Source organism: Rhipicephalus sanguineus, chromosome 1, assembly GCF_013339695.2.
Source record: "Rhipicephalus sanguineus isolate Rsan-2018 chromosome 1, BIME_Rsan_1.4, whole genome shotgun sequence".
Taxonomy (NCBI): Eukaryota; Metazoa; Arthropoda; class Arachnida; order Ixodida; family Ixodidae; genus Rhipicephalus; species Rhipicephalus sanguineus.
Window position 1 is genome coordinate 49,438,395 of NC_051176.1, and position 20,826 is coordinate 49,459,220.

At 45.9% G+C, this 20,826-nt stretch overlaps 1 long non-coding RNA gene across 2 annotated transcripts in view; it reads left to right on the forward strand.

The window, feature by feature from the left end:
• Window positions 1-20,826, forward strand: part of LOC119391044 (uncharacterized) — a 137,166-nt gene that overhangs the window by 24,925 nt on the left and 91,415 nt on the right. The window contains exons 5-6 of one of the 2 annotated variants that reach the window (XR_007415560.1): window positions 1,210-1,264; window positions 9,440-9,534. The exons of the other annotated variant lie outside the window; for it this stretch is intronic. This is a non-coding gene — a long non-coding RNA (uncharacterized LOC119391044). The remainder of the gene's footprint in view (window positions 1-1,209; window positions 1,265-9,439; window positions 9,535-20,826) is intronic. 2 annotated transcript variants of the gene reach the window in all.

The window sequence follows — 20,826 nt, forward strand, 5'->3', positions numbered from 1 at the left end:
CAGCATTCTAGATACACTCGTTTTAATTTCAACGAACTGCTCACTCACTCGAGAGAGACTCACTCGAACAATATTATTCGACCCTGTCCGCGGCTACGTTACCCCTCTCCCCGCACACTAATCTGGACTACCGGCCATCAGGGCCTGGCAGGCAAAGAGGCAGCGCACGCTGCCGCCCGCGCACTCATTCCTCAGGCCTCTGCCTCGCCCACCGGTGACCCTTCTGATTCAGAAGAAAACTCTCCTCTCCTCACTTTTAAATATGTAAAAAACCATTATTGGGACTCCCACCACCGCTTTCCTGCGTCCTGCAAGGGTTCAAGAAGGCGGACGAGAGAATTCTCCGGCTATTCACTAATACGCTACTGTGCCCGGCAGAGCTCAAACAATTTGACTCTTCCTTTTTCGATCTCTGCCAGTATTGAGATGGCTGATACCTGCCACATGGTATGGGCATGCCAGCTCAATCCTTCTTTACCCGCCCAACCCGAACCCAACCCGAGAGGACTGAAAGGCGGCCCTGCTCGGCTGCTCCTCTCATACCTCTCTTAGTAATGCCTTGCTCTGCTCTGCTTTCCCCCTCTCTTCGCTTTGCCCTCACCCGCTTCGCCAATTTCGCGGACGCTCGGCACGGCTGGAACTCAAACTTCAACAGCTTGATTGAAGCACTATGGTGTGCTAAACACTTTTAAGGTGTTGATGCTCTCCGAGAACGGTGCCACTTCGCTGATTGTGTCGAAGAATTGTCGTTGGACAACAGCGTCCCGCACCAATATTCCTTGTAGGTAATTCTAAGACACTGTGTGGGTGGGACAGCCAGTGTTGCTTGGTGCCAGAGGCAGAATGCATTTTCAAATGTATATGGCGGAATGCTGTAATAAAATAACGTTAACATTTACGGCATCATAAAATGGTCTGGTTTGGTAACTGACCAAGCGTTGTGAATATTTTTTATTGGAGTTGACGAAAGGGGTTATTGAAACTCGAAGTATGAGTGACCATTATCATCATCGTCAAGTACAGACACGCGCTGGTCCGAGCCACGCGCTGGCTCGGGCCAGCGCTCGTGCCAGCGCTCGTGGAGACACGCGTTGGCTCGAGCGCATGCGCTCGTGCGGCTCGGGCCAGCGCCTGCGCGCATTCGGCATTCGATTATTCCGAGCCGCGAGGCGTGGATCACAGCTCAGAGCAGCCCGAATGCTTCTTCAGGTACCCGTTGCCGACATGGGAGGGCCGACTGACGGCATCACTGACGACAACAAAGGTGGGTTCCACATTTTTCTTTCGTCTAATGCGATAAATGAGGCGACAGCGTTCATTGGTATAGCTTTTGCAGGCTGTCATAGCTCGTGGCACAGTAAATCGATTCCTCGTCTATTAGAGCAGTTGTCGCATTGGCACATCAGAGCTATCAGAACTGTTTGACGCGCTGAGCGTCACGTGAGTGCAATGAGTATGCACAGCACGATGGGTAGTTAGCGCTTTTATGGAATCGGCTGCGTACTTCATCATTTGTTTTGATCCCAGTTCAAAACACTTCGCAAGAAAAATATGCGCGAAACGCGTTTTCGTGGCAATTCGGAGCGATGCTATTGCTGCGGCTTGGATGACTTCATACCCTAAGCACTGATGTGTACAAGTTTCTTTGGTGTGTGTACGTTACGTTAGTGTGTGCGTTAGGTATTTTAACGTGTGATGTTTACATACCCTAATAATTAGCGCTGCTAAACATGGCGGCGCCTATGTCTCCCGCTTCAGCGCCAGTTATGGTGACGGCGTTTTCCCTTCCTTTATCAGAGTTATAAAAATAATGGTCCTAAAAGTTTCGGGCATCAAGACGCTTTGCTTGTGCTTGCTTTCGCGAGAATTAGAATAGGGTTTTGCGCTCACCGTTCGCGTCCTGCGCTCGCAGCACTACGGTGACTGGAAAGGCTCGCTACGATGAATAATTAGCGATGTGCGAATATATGAGCTCGAATTCGAATCGACTAATACGTAATCGATTAATTTGATTCGACTTTCAAACAGCTAGTGTTCGAAGTTTACAATCATTCGACCGGGCGAATCTAAAACGCGACAAATGCCAGTGGTGCAACTTGGTTAGGGTGGGGTAGGTAAATCAAACGCTGACGTCGTTACAGCAGGCCTTTCGTTGAAACTTTCACCGATATTCTGGTTCAAAAAGCGAGCGCATGTTTTATTTCAAAGGAGATTGTCACTTCTGCACGTAAAAAAGAAATGAGAAAACAGTCAAACTTTAGAAACGAAGGCACGAAGATATTGCGTAGTTATGTCGCGTATGCCACAAGCGCCGTAAAACTTCCCGACTTTGGCCCGCGCGAAACCGTCGTTGATTGGCTTTGTTCACGATGTGCAGTCGCCAATGCCGCACCGCACCACTAGTTCAGAAACTCCCACCGTTCCGGCGCGCAGTTAAAACGCTGCTGTGAACGAGCGCCCGAAGATTTTGGGGCCCGGAGCACTCATGACGATGAAGCACAACATGAAGCACAACCGCTGTTAGATGAGCCGTACTGTACAACCATAGGGGAAAAAAAAGCTAGCTACCGTACCACCCTCTGTAAGCCGTTAGGAGTATCGTTGCTGACTAGAATGGCGGCTTTTCTATCAACACGCCTGCGCGCCCATAAAAGCCGGGGTCTCCATCCTAAAATTTGTCCATTTGTAGCGCGAAACGTTACTTATGAGCGCATCCAGATTCCGAGATCGTTCGGGGACTCCGGCGTCTGTAGGGCTAACGATACATGTCCTAATAGAAACTACGAATGGTTGGTATGATGAATTGCATAGGCGTGAAGTTGTTTGGCACAATGCACCTGTTGGGGGCGCTTCTTTTTAGATATGTTAACATGATGTCGAGGGAAGCGCAATAATGTATTTGCAACAACGACCGACTACCTTAGAACGCGTTACTATAAAGCGATGTTCAGTAATAAAGACGACACATGTACGTACAATCTCAACGGAAAAAGATTGACACAGGTGACTGGTTGCCGGAGCGGCAATATTGCGACACGCGACGCCGTTTTTCTCGAGCACGCAGATATCGAGAGTGCCAAGCACATTGCATTTTCGAAAGCAGGGATGGCTGGCAGAAAGCACTCCAACAAACAGCTTTTCGGGGCAACTGCGATAGAGACATATGGTTGCTCGCAGCTCCAGCGAAAAAAGCAAGTACGTAGCCACCTCTGCCGATAAGCAATGGTGGCTACGCATATGGACACGGGTGGGCCAACAGCAAGATGGGCTGCTTTCCGCCGGTCCATAGGCCACCCCTGCTTCGGAAAATGGAAAGTGCTTGGCAATCTCACTATCGGCGTGCTCGTCATCAACAGCGCCGCGTGTCGCGATTTTGTGGCTCCGGCCACCGGCCACTTCTGCTAAGCTTTTTTCGTTGAGACTCTACTTGTGTGAATATGGAGACGACGGAGCATGTTTTGACTCTGAAGACATCCACCAGGGGGGCTATTTTGTACGCGTTCTAGCATAGAACGGGGAGGAGGATCGAACAAAAGGACAAGCGGGAGCACACAGCCAATAGGCGAGCTGGGGAATTCAGGAATGTATCCAATGCATAAATAAATGTATAATTATTATACCTGAACATCAATATTCAGAGGCATTGTTTCTCGCAGCTTAAAGTTGAAGAGCTCGGCGACCTTAACAATTAACTTGTGTTAATGTCTTGACATAGCGCCAGGGGGTGTCGCAGTTTCACGAGGCGTTCGGTGGTGGCGCTGGCCACCACGCTGTTTCATCCAGTGGTTCTAGTATTAGTGTACTTGTAAAATTCAAACGGCGCGACGATTGGAACCGTTATTCAGTTGTCGAAATGTCGCAGCACACGCACTTACGAGGTCCGCACGTTCCCGACAATCAGAGAGAGTTGCTGCTCTCGTTTATGGAACAGCATCGAGAGTTGGCCGTACGAGCTAGCGAGTTACGCACGAATTTACGGCAGCGGACAGGCGTCGGCTGTGGGGCGAGCTGTCCGACGCGCTGAAGAGCGAGGGCCCCGTCACCAAGTACGCCTCTTCAGTCATCACCTCAAACGCACCTTCTACCTCGGGGCTTCGTCGGCTTCGTTTCTGCAAAATGGCATGAACGAGAACGGAGACGCCATTTTCGCAAACTGTCCGCGCGGTAGAGAGATGCGCGGGAACACCATTCCTCCGCTTTCGTTTGGATCCAACCCAAGTCATTTGCGGAGACTGTTCCAACACCTCCTCCCCGTTCTAAGCAAAACTTGTGGCTATTCTCACGTCTTGACCGTCACACTAGCCTCGACCAATCCCGTGTGGCTTCCCCTTGTCCTTTTGCTCGATCCTCCTCCCCGTTCTATGCTAGAACGCGTACAAAATAGCGCCCCAGGTGTACGTTCTGGCAGGAGCTAGGTGAAGCCCTGGGTTTTTAAGGCAGTCCGAGGAAGGTGAACATGACCTCGATAGAGGTCGAAACAGCACGGTGCGCAGATTGGTGGCAGAAATATAGAGAGAACAGAGGAAAGCAAAATAGCGTAAAAACCAAGGTTACTCGGCCGTAAAATGCAGAAATTTTATTTATTTATGCAGAAAATTTATTTGAAGATACATTTTTTTTTCTGTGGGAGCTGATCATTATTCCCGGTAGGCAAAGAATTATGTGCAATTTGAAATTGAGCTTGGTTGTTCACAGGTCACAGCGTCGTTATCAATACAACGCTCATAGCATCCAACTTTTAATCGATCTTGTCGACGTTTGCGTTGACGTGCATTAAACTAAGTCTTTGTGGGAAGCGCACTGCAACGTCCCGCAAACGTGTGCTTGCGTTTAACGTGCAACGGCTATTATCAATCCATTTATCAGAAGCAGGAAGAACAAAGCAAAAGCGCGCTAAATGTCCGAACAGTTCCTTAAACCGACGTCCCCAAACCGGGTGTCGCAGGTTGCTGTAATTCGACAACGCGTTTGCGGGAGATAATTAATCTCCCGCAATCACATGTCTGCGAATACGCTGATGCGATCGTATAGAAATTGCTGCAATATTACATTCTGGCACCACCGTCTATGCGAGTTTACGAAAGCGTGTCATGGCACCATCGAAAAATGCATCCACAGTTGCCGTATAAAGACAGTCAGATTATATACTGTATACCGGTCCGCGATAATTGTTGGCTGGCTTTGGTCAAGGCTTAAACGAAGACGAAGATTTCATTCAGCAAATAAAACTTCCTGAAAATAACACATTTTGAAAGGTATTTAGTCACTTCTAAATCATCTATTATTGAAGTTGAACACACACGGACACGCACGCACACACAATCGCGCACACGCGCGCGCTTTGTTTTTCGCCAATCTCGCGCCTTTCAGCGCAGCACGTACGTTCAGCCAACACGCATATTTAGATCAGCATCTAGCGTCTAGTTTTACTGGTAATTCTGCATCAAACTGTGTGGGTCCAACGACGAGCCAAGCCGTTGTTGGACCCTTAGCTTGGTGCCAGTATTTGTCGCACACATCGAATAAATTTATGTAATGCAAGAGCATGTACATCGCAGATATCGTTCATATTTGTTAGGGCATGTATTTCGCAGGACTGGTAACTAAGGTAGTTTTTTCTATGTGTGATCACAGGGCACAAGTAATTTTCTGGAAAAGATTCTCGCTATCTCGATTCTTGGCTGTGTTGTTCTCTTAACATTTATTGTCAACTTGCATCATTCACTGTTGGTTCTACGGAGATCGTCACGTTCTTGTGGTGGTGCAGAATTCATTAGCCGAAGCACCACCTACAAGATTGAACAATTTGGTGGGTGAACTTGCGCACAGCTGGCGGTCGCGGTAGTACTGTGGTTGTACGGTGACTGCTGCTGACCAGAAATACGTGGGTTTGATCCCAGCCGCGGAGGTGGAATTTTGAGGGAGGCGAATTGCTAGAGGTCCATGTACTTACATTTAGGTGCACGTTAAAGAACACCAGATTGTCTAAATTTCCGGAACCTTCTACTACGGCTTGCCTCATAAGCATATCGTTGTTTTGGCACTTGAAACCCCGGGTATTAATAAAGGATTGCTTTATACTGGAACGCTTTGTATTTCATACGTGTGTCAACTGTATACTTTCAACCGTAATCGCTGTACCTCGCGTAAATAATCCTGGAATATACATGGCTATTCGCGTCACGCATTCATTGTGTTTAGAAGCGTCGAATACAATGGAAATGTTGCAATAACAGAAAGTGGGGGATCGTGCCGAACGATAGCACGCGCAAGTTTTATGCAGTCAGACATGATCACTGTGAAAGATATTGTGCAGCATACAGAAGCATGCTAGGGGGCTCCAGATGTTTTGCGCATAGGCTGATGATGTAGGTTATTAGTTGTGAATGCTAATAAATGGAACGTTATTATGGTTGGTGATTTTAATGTAAATCAGTTTACCGATAATCAAGCAAAATTTCAGTTACTTGAAGTTATGCTTGCGAATAACTGCGATAACCTAATTCATCAGGCCACCAGTGTTACTTCACAGTGTGATACGCTTATTGACTTATGCTTTACAAATGTGCCAAAGGCTGAAACTTGCTCTGGTGTCCTAGGTTCAGATATTAGTGATCATTTATCCATATTTGCAATTTTTCCAACCCACAATTGTTCCAGTGCAGAAAAGTTCACTACGAGACGCATAAATCAGCGCAGCATCACTTTATTTCAGTCTCTAGTCGTCAGCACAAACTGGGAAGACGTATACTCCGAGCAAAATCCGTCTAGATAATATGAAATATTTGTATCAAAATTACAGCACAGTTATAATGCTGCTTTTCCTGTAACAACAGTAGTGAAGCACAGAAAGGCCCGGAAGGCATGGATCACGAGCGAACTTTATTATCGTATTAAACAAAACGAAAAATTATTTGCTAATTTTCTAAAAACACGCGATCTTCAAATATTACAGGAATTTAAGAAGTTTAGACATAGGTTGATAGTTGACCTAAGGAAGGCCAAACTTGCCTTTTTGAACGCAAGTTTGAAAGCGTCGCCCAAAACAGTTGTAAGACATGGAAGGTCTTTCGTGAATTGACAAGTATCCCTTCATCAGGAGTACCACCGGAATTAGAAGTTGATGGCGTGAGGTATTCTGGAGATTCTTTAGCAAACTTGTTAAACAATTACTTTATCAATGTTGGAGCTGCCGAACCCCTCCATACTGTACAACCAGAACGAAGTTATATGACGTACGTGCATAGAGCTGTGAAAGACGCTCTATTTCTTAGTCCCACTTCAGAAGATGAAATCATTTCTATTCTAGGTTCTCTTGAAAACAAATCAGCTGCCGGAGAAGACGGCATAAAAGCTTCACCAGTTAAGGCCGTGGCACATGACATTGTAAAGCCATTAACGCACATCTTTAATGAAATGATACCATCTGGTATATATCCTGATAAGCTAAAAATTGCTCGTGTGACTTCATAAAGGTGGAAAGTGTAACGAGTTGGGTAATTATAGACCAATATCTGTACTATCAATATTTTCTAAAGTTGCAGAGAAAGTCTTGTGCACGCGATTTAATAATTTTTTATCAGCGAAAAATGTTATTGTAGAGCAGCAGTTCGGATTTCAAAAGGGAAAGTCTACAGAAAAGGCACTTGTACGAATAAAAGATAAAATCATCCAAAATATTGAAAACAGGTTATTTACAGTTGGTATATATCTAGATTTCCAAAAAGCATTCGACTCCATCAAACATGAAATTTTATTCCGTAAACTTGAAGCATACGGCTTTAGAGGTAAAGCACAAAATCTTATCCGTAGTTATTTGCACAATCGACTACAGTACATTTCTCTTCAGGATGCTCAATATGAAAAAACTGTAATTAAATATGGTGTGCCCCAAGGCTCTGTCCAGGGCCCTCTATTATTTATAACATACGTAAACGATATTGTTAATATCCCTTTCACTGGGGAGGTAATAATGTATGCTGACGATACAAGTGTTTTCTTTTCTGGGAATGATTTGAAGGAGCTAGAGGCGATGTCAAAGAACTGGTTGAATGAGCTTAATCTCTGGGTATCTTCTAATAAACTAAAAATAAATGTTAAAAAGACAAAGTTCATGCTTTTCTATCCTAAGAATAAAGAAGTAGATTACATTATGAAATTATACGACGGCGATTCGCAACTAGATCTAGTACATGATCATTCATTTCTAGGCGTTTCTTTTCAATCAAACTTAAGTTGGTCAATAAACGTGAACAATGTAAGGATGAAGGTAGCGAAGTCTATGGGCATGTTGAACCGTTTACGTAACTTTTTAACAACTAACTTAAAGAAGGAATTGTATTTTTCCATAGTCCATTCTCATTTTAGTTACTGTTCGTTAATGTGGGGAACAGGAATCAAGACCGATAATGAAAAGCTTTCTTCTTTACAGAGGAAAGCAGTTAGACTACTTCATTCGGGGTATAATGTAGATGCATCAGCTCTCATGTTAAAGTATAGAATTCCACAATACTGTGTGCGCATTGCCATGATTTACAAAATCAAATTGTCGATGTGCATATATTGCGAAGTATCGGGAGACTGGGGTTCATTTAGCCGTCGCTACTTAAGCAGGAACACCGGTCACGACCTTCGTAAAACCCACATAGTTGTGGAAAGAGCACGCACACACTATGGAATGCAAGCAATAGACTTCCAAATTATGAAATTATGTAATGAGCACCCTGCAATAATTGAACTGGCACGATCGTGCACAAACTCTAAAAATTTCAAAATGAAAATTCGGTCCCTCTTCAACACTTAGGATAAATGCACTTTCTGCACGGTAGGGTGAGCTACAGTCTCTCATACTATTTGTATGTATATATTTTTGTGTATGTATATATGCTTTTTGTGTGCGCATTGCCATGATTTATATTGTTACTACAATGATTTCTCTTGTTCCTTTCTTTATTTTTATTATTTGTATGTATATATTTTTGTGTATGTATATATGTTTATGTGTGCGCATTGCAATGATTTCTATTGTTATTATAATGATTTCTATTGTTTCTATTGCTACTGCTGCGCCCAGCGCGAGCAGGACCACGTCAGGGGGCTAACCACCTCCTTTTGTCCTGACCGCGGGCAATGCTTTTGTATTGTTCGAAAAATCAATAAATAATAAAATTGTGTAAGATTTCATTTGTAATGATGTGTGCTCAACCATATGCCGCTTTTCATAGTTACTACAAATATCTGTCACTAGCGCTGTCACAAGTTATTTGCAGCGCGAGAAGTACATGCGTGAAAGAACGCGCAGGTTTCGCGACCAAGCACTACTTGTGAAAGCCACTGAACACGGGATGCAGAGTAACTGAAAGTAAAACTTGAGCAAAGTGTTTATACAAGGATACAAGGGTCTCTACGCCACTCAACCTAAATGAATCGGGTGTTGCAGGACTGCAAGGTGAAAACTGCGCCGGAATACGGATACGGGGACTGAGCCTACATTTTGCCCCATCCAATTGCGTTTGCTCTTTTGGCGAGGCATAGGTAAGTTCAGAAAACTGCCATTTGACAGTACTCTCTTTTGTACAGTGCCGGTTGCTTCGCACTACCGCTTTCATTGTTGCGTGGAAAGAGGAGTTGATTTTTACAGTTCGCGCACAGCGTTACAAAATTCAACTAATTGCTTAAAAAAAAGAAGTGTAGCTGAATGCGGCATTTAACGTACGATGTCTAACCTCACGTCAGCGCATGGTGTATGGCGAAAAACTGACAAGAGTTCTCGTCAAGGGCCTCTGGCGTGAACGAGCTAGTTCGCTACATGGCGCCGCCAAAGGGGATGGCAACAGATATCATCGTCATCTTACTTAGAGGAAGTTTATTAAAAATATGCGTTCTTGGGTTTGAGAATGATCGCTTGGAATATTTGTAGGTACGTTGGTCTCAGCTGGCACACAGCCTGCGCAGCCCAGGCATGGTCAGGGGGCCACAAACGAGGGGGACTCGAGATGCTGTTCTTATTGTAGTGACAGCTCCTTCTAAAGAGGGCGGCGAAAAGTAAGCGGTAACATGGGGACACAGAATTGCCCTTACCTTTGTACTAGTTTCCTCCATGAAGGGGTGAGACGATGTAGTGGAGTATGTCAGTGTTTCTCCAGAAAACAGACCTGTAAGACAGCGAACATATAGTGATTCTTCTGTTTAGTGAAGCATAAAGGGCGTTTTCATAGATCAATTCATAATGCTGAACAGATGGTAGTGGTGAGAGGACACCCTTTAAGACGAGCTAGAGCGCGAATTGAAAACTCCGGCATCGGTAACTACAGAAGAGAAAAGCGTGGTTTTTTGTTCATATCTATCTGCCACCATCATTATCAGCCCATTTTATCTCCACTGCAGGACGAAGGCCTCTCCTCATGATCTCCTATTTACCATACCTAGTAGTGCGAGCTTGTTGCATTTTATCTCTGCGAACTTCTACTCCATCTATCTCGCTGCTGCCCTCGGCTGGGTTTCCCGTTCGTTGACAACCATTCCTTTGCTCTAAAGCATGGTTGCCTATCCTACACATTAGGTTTCCGGCCCAGGCTTAATGCCACCTAGAATATCCACTACCCGTGTTTATTTTATTTATTTCACAATACTGCAGGCCAGGAGTGGAATTACAAAGAAAGGAGAACAGCACAAAAATGATTTATAACAATACCGGCACTACATGCACTACGTCAGTTTCGCTAGTACGATATTTAACAAAGAAATGAAAAACAGCACACATAGTTTACAACAACACTCGCACGACAAGTAATATAAGTTTCAATGATACAATATTCAACACGACAAATGGTGTTCAAGGGCTTCATCAATATTGTCTGCCTCGCAAACGAACAGTGGGGGGAGGGATGTTGTGAGCTTTCATGAGTTTAGTTGGTGAATGTAATCTTTTGTATTATATATATATAATATTAGTGTATGGATTCCATACAACGGATGCATACTCCTTTTTAGGTCTAATAATAGCATTTTACGCTTGACGTTTAACATTCGCAGTTGCCTTTGTAAGCTTCCTTTTTTTAAAAAATCGCAGTTTCCGAAAAGCTCAATTGCAAATGGCCGAAATGTGTGCCCGCCACGTCATATCACTAGAAAGAGTGATCCCTAAACATAGGCGTGCGCAAGGTTCCCCACCAAGGGGGGGGGCAAAGGTTCATCGCAGCGGCCCCCCACCCTATTAAGCCAATGTTTGGGGCAGATTTTGCGCCCCCTCCCTCCTAGGTTATTAGCGCCCCCCTCTGCGCACGCCTTTGTCCCTAAATACTTATACTGTGTTACTGATTGAATGGGGGAACCATTGATATTGTAGGTAAACACACTAGGATTAGTTTTCCGTGTTATATTTATGAGCACTGTTTTGATAAGCGTTTAATTCCATGTCCCATGCTGCGCACCAGCATTGAATGTTGCGTAGAGTTTGCTGTAATAGATTATGGTCTTCAGAGCAGGTTATGTTTTTAAACACAACACAATCATCCGCAAAAAGCTTAAAAGACAGCGAGTCAGGGATTGCTTGTACTAAATCATTTACATAAGAAGGAATAATTGTGGCCCCAACACATTTGCCTGTCGCACACCAGAACTAGCATTGAGCATTCTAGATACACTCGTTTTGATTTCAACGAACTGCTCAATCACTCGAGAGAGACTCACTCGAGAAATATTATTCGACCCTGTCCGCGGGTACGTTACCCCTCTCCCCGTACACTAATCTGGACTACCGGCCATCAGGGCCTGGCAGTCAAAGAGGCAGCGCACGTTGCCGCCCGCGCACTCATTCCCCGGGCCCCTACCTCGCCCACCGGTGACCCTTCTGATTCAGAAGAAAACTCTCCTCTCCTCACTTTTAAATATGTAACAACCCATTATTGGGACTCCTACCACCGCTTTCCTGCGTCCTGCAAGGGTTCAAAAAGGCAGACGAGAGAATTCTCCGGCTATTCACTAATACGCTACTGTACCTGGCAGTGCTCAAACAATTTGACTCTTCCTTTTCCGATCTCTGCCAGTATTGTGAGATGGCTGACGCCTGCCACGTGGTATGGACATGACAGCTCAATCCATATTCCCCCCCCCCCTCTCAACCCAACCCAACCCAAGAGGACTGAAAGGCGGCCCTGCTCGGCTGCTCCTCTCCCTCTCTTAGCAATGCCTTGCTCTGCTCTGCTATGCTTTCCCACTCTCTTCGCTTTGCCCTCACCCGCTTCGCCAATTTCGCGGACACTCGGCACGGCTGGAACTCAAACTTCAAACAGCTTGATTGAACCACTAGGGTAGACTAAATACTTTTAACGTGTTGATGCTCTCCGAGAACGGTGCCACTTCGCTGATTGTGTCGAATAATTTTCGTCGTACGACAGCGTCCCGCACCAATTTTCTTTGTAGGTAATTCTAAGACCCTGTGTGGGTGTGACAGCCAGTGTTGCTTGGTGCCAGAGGCAGAATGCATTTTCAAATGTACATGGCGGAATCCTGTAATAAAATAACGTTTACATTTGCGGCATCATAATATGGTCAGGTTTGGTAACTGATCAAGCGTTGTGAATATTTTTTATTGGAGTTGACGTAGGGGGTTATTGAAACTCGGAAGTTCTTATGATACGCAGACCTTTCAGGGTGCAGCGCCATATACATGTTAATAACCGTACACTAATACGTAACGTTTAATTATGTATTTCCAGTAGCCACTCGCTTTACAACAGCAACAATCTTGGTCTTCTTCTAGATTAGCTGGCCTCGCGAATTATGCCCAGTCACTGTCGCTTTGCTATGCTGCAAAAACCGCAGCGTACGAGTACGAGGTCATATCTAACTTCTTAAAATAAGGTAAACTAAAGAAGGGTAATGGTTCGAGGGGCCTGCTTTGTTAGGCACAACCTTATGAAGCCATAGAAAACATAAGTGGCCATCATTCGTAGTTTTTAATTGAAATGTTGAAAGCCTGATGAGGAACATATACATGCTTGCTTATGCGGCTTGGACGCAGTAGTGTCCAGCATCAGATTGAAAAAGCCCAGATAGATTTACCATTCTATTAGTCCTTAGTGTGAAATGCAAAGCGCAAACGTGCCAGAGCTTGCCCGTTTCCTCTCAATTCAGAAATAAAAGGCCGTACTGAAAAGACATGTCCATAAATAGGAAAACCTATTGGGTGGACGTATGCATGACTTTAAAGAAAGCTAGCAAAACAGACTTCGTGGGATCCACCATTTACGTTTTCCTGTCCCTCTGCCGTTTTTGGTAGGATTTTTGTAGGGGCCGGGACAACTGGTATCCCCAGAGCGAAAGCCTTCAAGATGAAGAGGCGTTTCGCGACTTTACCGTTAGGGGAATAGCGCGTGCGCTGTGGCATCGTGAAAAAAGCGGATTGGTGTGCCAGTTGTCCTTCTCTAGACGGTCGTCAGTTGTTGGTAGTCAAGTACCCGCTAGTAAGGAAAAGCTCGAGAAGTTTGAAAACTGTTTGCTTAGAGGTACGTAATACTCTAAAAGGATTAAATATTGGGCTAGTTGGCTGAGACATACTAGACATAACTGGCTGTGATATAATAGCACAAGGAATGAAACGACGAACACAACGAAAGCGCTTGTCTTCGTCTTCTTTCTTGTGTCCGTCGTTTTATTCCTTAAACTAGTATGTCTCAGCCAGCTACATAATACTATTACAATTTTTTTTAAATTCGCAATGTGCTTGTCAACGAACATATCTTCTGGTGACTATTGGAACCACACTTTTTACTCAAATCACAAAACACGGGCTTTTTGCTGGTAAAAACAAGTCAACGGCATTGCAGCCGTAAGCAGACATTCTACCACTAAACGTTTTCCTCTGTCGTTTGGCTGCACTCTGAGGGGTATATATTTCAGTGCTGACCAACAAGTGCCTTGGTGTTCACAAGCTTGACAACTGCTCTTTTCTGTAAAAAAACGCAGACGTGCTGTACGTGTGGCACGAGGTGACCGGCCTGCTGGCGCGCCATCCTGAACACCCTGTGCCAGTAGGCCAGGTAGGTTTTCATTTACAACACTCTATTGCAAGCGTCTTCACACCTTACACGTTTTCCCAACCTCCACTTTACAAGCTTTTTGTAGTGACCAAGGGTTTATATTCCACTTGTCAATCTTAGTGACGCTCGTGGCCGAAGCTGTCAGAGTTGTGACGCGTCATCCGAAGGCTGTAGATTCCATCCCTAGCTGCGGCAAGTATATTTCTCACTCACTTTCATTCATTTCGTTTTACTTCATAATTACTATACGACAGTTAAAACACACAATTATAGTCCCCTATACCCTCCTTAGCTTCATTCTGTTGGTTCCATTAGAAACGAGCCCTCGGTCAATCCCCCGCTTTAGAATCGATTTAGTGCGATACTACTGTCTGTGTTCAAAATCTCCCTAAGGACGTCAATCACCGCGCTGCTAAGCTCGAGGACGTGGGTTCGGTTCCCAGCCTTATTTGGCCACGTCTGGATGATGGTGAAATGCAAGGACACCCGTGTAATTGCATTTACAATTACTCGGGTGTTGCGTGAGTTCCGCAAACAAGTCCCCAAATAGTCGATACCGTACTACGGTGCCGCGTCTGCATGTTTGGAAATTGCGCCAGTTTTCACTTTTTTTTGCGCCCAGCAAGTGCTGCCACCCTGGGCCGATGCCCGAAATGCCATTAACCTTTAGTTTCCTTCCAAGATTTTTTTAGGCTATTGCTCACACATCTACACGTGCGTGAGCGCGCGATGGTAAGTGTGGCTTCGTCTCGCAGGCTCATTGCGTTTCTTGCGCTCACTAAGACTGTCTATCCGGTCTTTAATTTCTAAGGGCAACTGCGTGATACTAGTGAATCATTCTGCACTCAAACGCGAAGTACAGAACACAGGATCTGGCTGCAGATCCCATAGTCGGCTGTAACCCAGGAAGCTTGCCTGAACATTCACGGAATGAATGATAACCTTACCAGTATAACTACACAGCGTGCAACAGAAGTGGGAGGCACGGTCGTCAGACAAGACACTGGTGAGCTCTCCCAGGAGACTATAGACGTCATTATGAAAAAGCAAAGCATGAAAGCATCTAACCTGACAGAATAGAACTGGTAGAGCTTTCAAAGCTAATCAACAGGCGTAAAGTGTCCGACATAAAAATGCATAATACACATAGAATTGAACATGCTCTGAAGAGTGGACGAAGCCGAAAAGCGGTGAAGAGAAAAATGGGCACGGGCAGAAAACCAGATATATATACTGAGATAGAATGAAGGCAATGTCACGACCAATAGGGATAATATAGTTGAGGTAGCTGAGAAGTTCTACAGACATCTGTGGCCTGGACGACCAGGACGTACTGAAGTAGTAGTACTGAAGTATTATACATCCAGCCAGGAATGACAGAGGAAGTAAGGAAAGCATTGGAGGGAATGCAAATAGTGATAAAAGCTGGTGAGGATGAAGTAACAGCTGATCTCTTGAAAACGGTGGACAAATTGTTTTAAAAATACTGACCACCCTGTACAGGAAATGTCTCAACTGAAAGCCAAGAATGCTGCATAGGCAGCTCCTCACTGGTTGATTTGCAAGAAACCGATTCCCACAATGAGTGGGATATTCCGGAATTTTTCCCCATTCATTTATTTCTTGCGCTGCCTGTTGTCGTTCTTGGTTATTCTTAGTCGCCGCCTAAAGCGCAAACGCACGTCTCATCCGTCTTCCCTTGACACCGCTTTTTCATTGTGCACGGTCCACTCATCAGATCCCCGTACAATCCCCCGATGTGTTCACTGCAGACCCCTGCAGTAGATACATCATTCTTATAATAATTATTAGCTTGTAATATCAGTATTGTTCTTTTCACGACCACTGTTCGTGCCAGTATTTAATAACTCGTTATCATCATCATCATCAACAAGATACGCGCCGGCTTGACTGTGTGCGTTCGAGCGGTTCCAGTCAGCGCCTGCGCGCATTCTGCACTAGATTGTACAGAGTGAACGCCTTTCAGATATCCATTTTGTTGCCTTCGTCTAGGGTGATAAACGAGGTGACAGCATTCTTTTAGAGCTTGTGCAGGCATCCTTATATATAGTGTACGCCTAAGTGAATATAGGGTCCGCACACTCAAAGCGTGTGTACGCGGTTTCGAGGCCGACGCACAATAGTGCGGAGCCAGACCAGGATTTCGAATTGCTTTCGTAGAAATGGTCGCATTAAACAGCTGTCACATTCGCACGTTAGAGCTTACGCGTGAGAAAGGGCGAAGTTCGACATCAATATTCGCGGCACGATAGGTGGTTAGTGCTCTCATCGAGTCGGGTGTATTAGCTTCTCATTTGTTTTTCACTTCATAAAAGCATAGCGCAAGAATATTGCGCACTAAACCTTAATGGTGGCATTTTGTGGTGAGGCCTATTGTTTCGACTTGGAAAATCTAAAATTGTAAACACAAATGCTTACCCAAAACGAATACCGCCAGATGCAACGGAACAGCGTTTACCCTATTGATCTTACACCGCAAATGAACTCTGCGATGTCGGTGCAGGTTAAAAAAAATCACCGCCATATCCACAAAGTGAATGATGTTAGAGGAGCTTGCTCGGAGATGATCGGGTAACCCGCGAATCCTCCGTACACATTCCTCTGTCATCATATATAGACGTGACAACGTTGCAGCTGCGGCCAAAAGAGTGGTCGAGGAAGTCGCGCTTGAAGAGTCAGCGCCGCCAACCTCAGGTAGCGACCGCATTAGGCGCTTCGCCGCGGCATCCCGCGACCGCACTTCTTCGGGGTTCCCTTGCCGCCGCTTCCGTGCTGCTTCTGCTTCGCGACCTCTCACCGCAGGGTCGGCTTCACGGCACGCCCGCTTATCTACTGCTTCGCTGGCCCGCACCTCCGGGTTTGCTGGACGGCGAGCCCTCTTCTCTTCTTGTTCATTCAGTCAGCTGCCCGTGAAGAGAAAAGAAGCGCGCCAAACGCGAAACGCACCAAACGCAAAACGAGAGGCGCGGCCCTCTACCGGTCACCTATCTAACTAGCGCACGCGCCTGGGGTGGTGTGCCCTGCCTTAAGCGGTGCGCGCCATCTAGTGAGCATTCTTGAAATCACCGGAGAGCGCAGCTGCGCCTATGGCGGGACCAATGAGAACTAGTGTACACGCCACCGACAACGGACAAGGCGCGAGCGTAAGAAGCTTGGCGAGCAAGCACGTTATTCAAAGCTGTCCGGAGCCCGTCACTGCTCGGCGTCCCTCGTAGCCTTTGGCTTATTTGGTGCGACAAATCTCATGAATCAACCTTCCCCATCGCGCATGCGCTGTGCTTAAAAGCGTAGCTAACATTGCAGCGGTTCCAATATATCAACACGTGGCTTGAGCAGTGCGATAAAATCTGCGGCAGTTTTAGGGGGTCCTACATAGTCCGGCTGTGAAAACATGTACAAGTATGCGTGTCTGTATTGAACCTTTAACATGCAGAAGCAGCTCTTAAGTGGTTATGAGTTTTACGTATAAACAGAAGATACGCAAGATTTTATTTGTAACGTTAGATGATATTGCACATTGGTGTTTTTCTCAGCCATGTAGCGCACCTTATAAAGCTATTATAAAACTCTTGTCGCAGCGTTTTCGCGAAACTTAGAACCATGGGGTTATTACGAGACAATTTTAGCGCTAGAAAGTAGATGCGTGGAAGAGCACTGGAGTAGGGGTACTGGGACCAGGACCACAGCCCGATACTCCATCCTATTGTATTTGCTTTTACGAGCCATTTTTCATGCACTTGAGACAGTAGACGACAGCGGCGCGGACGGCTGCGACTTCGGTACGTACAGAAAACTCATTCTACACACCGTTTGGTGTGGTTCGACAGCGCACCCTACCGTTGTATGGTGCCGGTTGCTTCGTACTGACGCTTTCACTGCTGTGTGGAAAATGGAATTAAAGGGACTGTCTACCGCCCGGAAAAATTTTTCTCATTGTGGTGAAAATGAGAAGATCGCTCGTCACATCGGCGGCAACGAGCATGCTTTTGCCCCATAAAAAAGGAATTGTTTTTAATTTGATGTTGAAAATCGTGAAAGAATTACAGCTAGCGTCACCCAACGCCGATATGGTTCAATCTACTGGTAGGACAAGAGATTCTCGCAGGTAGACTCATTTTGCTTAAAAACAAACATGTATAACTTGAAATCGTATTTCATGCACTTGAGACACCTTTCGATTGCGTCAGAGAGTAATTTTTGGCTTTTCTTTTTCTCACGCATGCAAAATGGCGCCCGATGGCGCTGCTTGCGGCGCCGTCTTCGATTTTGTCTGCTTCAAGTCATGCGCTATGTCATGCGGCTCTCCGCGCTGGCCGTACTGTGCCGCTGTATTGTTGTTAGGATGTCTCATATGTGCTGCGCTGTGAAGGCGCGCATTTATTCTCTCTTTTTGATAAATCGACTTGGCTTGGATTGCGGCAGCAGTGCTAAAATAAGCGCAGACTGCGATTACGGCAAAACAAATGTTCTGTAATCGTATAGTAAGGCTTCATTTAACCGGTAGCGCGCTGAAAAGCACTGTTAGATTCTTTTCAATAGGGTTCGGCAAAAATAAAGTAATCCTAGTGAAATCACATGTATTTTCGGTTTTAATTTTTACCGGCACTACAATCATCATTGCGTCCACCAACCAGCGTTGTGGGCATGTTTCACGCCAATGCAAGAAGACGGAACGTAGATCGAAAAATTCTGTTTTAAAAATTTCCACTCGCTTTTAGAGAAACAGCTGCAAGGTTGGACACTTCAGGCGGTACGCTTTCTATGCTGTACAAAGCAGAAAAGCAATGACGGAGGGTAGACAGTCCCTTTAAAGGGGTCATGAAGCGCCCCTTCGGCTTGTTGAAAAAACGCATCCTGTGGAAAGCTGACACGGCTATGAACTGCTCTGCCAAATATTACAGTCGTGGGCGCCGCGTAAAGGCCACAAGCGGAGCGCGAAGTTGCCGTTTCCTCAGGCGCCCTCTTTTCAAACAGAGGCCGGTTGTCACTCTCGTCAGTGGGCGGGGCGTCTAACGGTTGACGTCGCGATCTGCAATCGCCGCGTCCAAAAGGCATGGCATCCTCGTTGGCCGATAGCCGACGTAAGTCGAGAGCGGCGTTCAGAACAGATGCGCTTCTTGCCACGGGGTGCCGCCACTTGCCAGCGCCGCACTCCTCAGTACACGGTAGCCGCACTCGCGCACGCGAATCACAGCGGGAGAGCGATCGCGTTACATGACGCGCGCTAACGTACTTTTTACTCCGTGCCATCCCTCCCTGCGTAGCTTCCAGTGCGCTCGTCGGTACGAGAAAAGAGAAAGCGCTCAAATCGTGCGCCGAACCCCCGTAACTCCGCTCATTCTTGACGGATTCGAAAAATTTTTGAGGCAATTTATTCGGGGGGCAGTAAACTCCGATACTGAGGTCATTAGATCATTACTTGGAAAAGTGGTTCACGACCCCTTTGATGTTATGATACCAGAACGTTGTTAAGAATTTCAAATAAATACAGGGCGTGTAAAGAAACGTGCGAGCTTTAACGAGGCCTTAAAGATAACAAAGGCAGCATGTGTAGGACATTGGTTCTAAGCAGTCATCTTGTACGCGTTATGTGATAGAACGGAACGAAACGACACGAGAGGACGTGAGGGAGCAAATAGCCAATAGGCGAGCTGAGGGAATTCAGAAATGTTTTCAAGGCATGAAGAAATGCAGTATTATAGCTGAACATCAATATTAGCAGGAATTGTTTTTCAAAGGTCGAAATTCAAAAGCGCGGTGACTTAACAATTTGTGTTATTCTTCACTGGCCGCTAAATGGTGTGGCAAGTTCACGAGACGTACCCTAGAACGCCTAGCACGCGTAGTTATAAAGCGAGATTCAGTAAAGAAGGAAAATGTATATGTTGTGAGGAAGCTAAGGAAAACGACTGATCATGTTCTGATTGAATGTGGAGATATCCACCCAGGTGTATGTTTGGGAACGAGCCTACGCAAAACCTTAGGTTTTAGGGACAACCATGGTAAGCTGAACACTTTCGCAATAGAAATAAGTAAGAGACTGTTAGAGTATTGGTGGCCATAGAAGGCCCTCTGCCGTAAGGGGAGGGAGCTGCGCTGGGAACGTTTTTTTTCTATGGTAACATGGATTTAATCGAGGTTGACAGGGCATTGACCAACTTAAAAAGAAGCGAGTTTCTTTTGTCTTTTTTTTGTCGAGCGTGGTGGCATGTGCGCCACCACGCTCGACAAAAAACGGCCTCGTTATAAAGGTGATGCTCATAGCATCCATCCATCCATCCACAGTCGGTGGTGGGGGGCTCGTTGGGACTTTAGCAAACTATGGCGCAGGATTACAGTAAGCCAAACACAAAGCAGGCTTTTCGATTCTCCGACCCTAGCGCTACGTTTTGATTCAGGATGGAACGGTGCCTCCGTCCGTTCTGTGCCCGTTCCTTAGAAATGATTCACAGCACTGCCGTTCTGGTTGCTATTCCCAGTCTGACCGTCAGATGAGCATCGACCAATCCCGTGCGGCTCCATGTCGTCTTTCGTTACGTTCGTTCCTTCTGTTCTATCACAGAACGCTTTGCCTTCAAGAGCAGAACGCGCATCGCCTTCTCTGGCTTCGGTTTTCGGAGCATGCCTCAAACGTGCCGTGAGGAAACGACCGACTGTGCCCTTAACATTGGCTTGCTTCAAGCTATCCTCGAATGCCTACTGCAAATGCAGTTGTTAGTGCCCACTACGCCATAATTCTTCTTTTGCGAACGGCGAAGGGCCA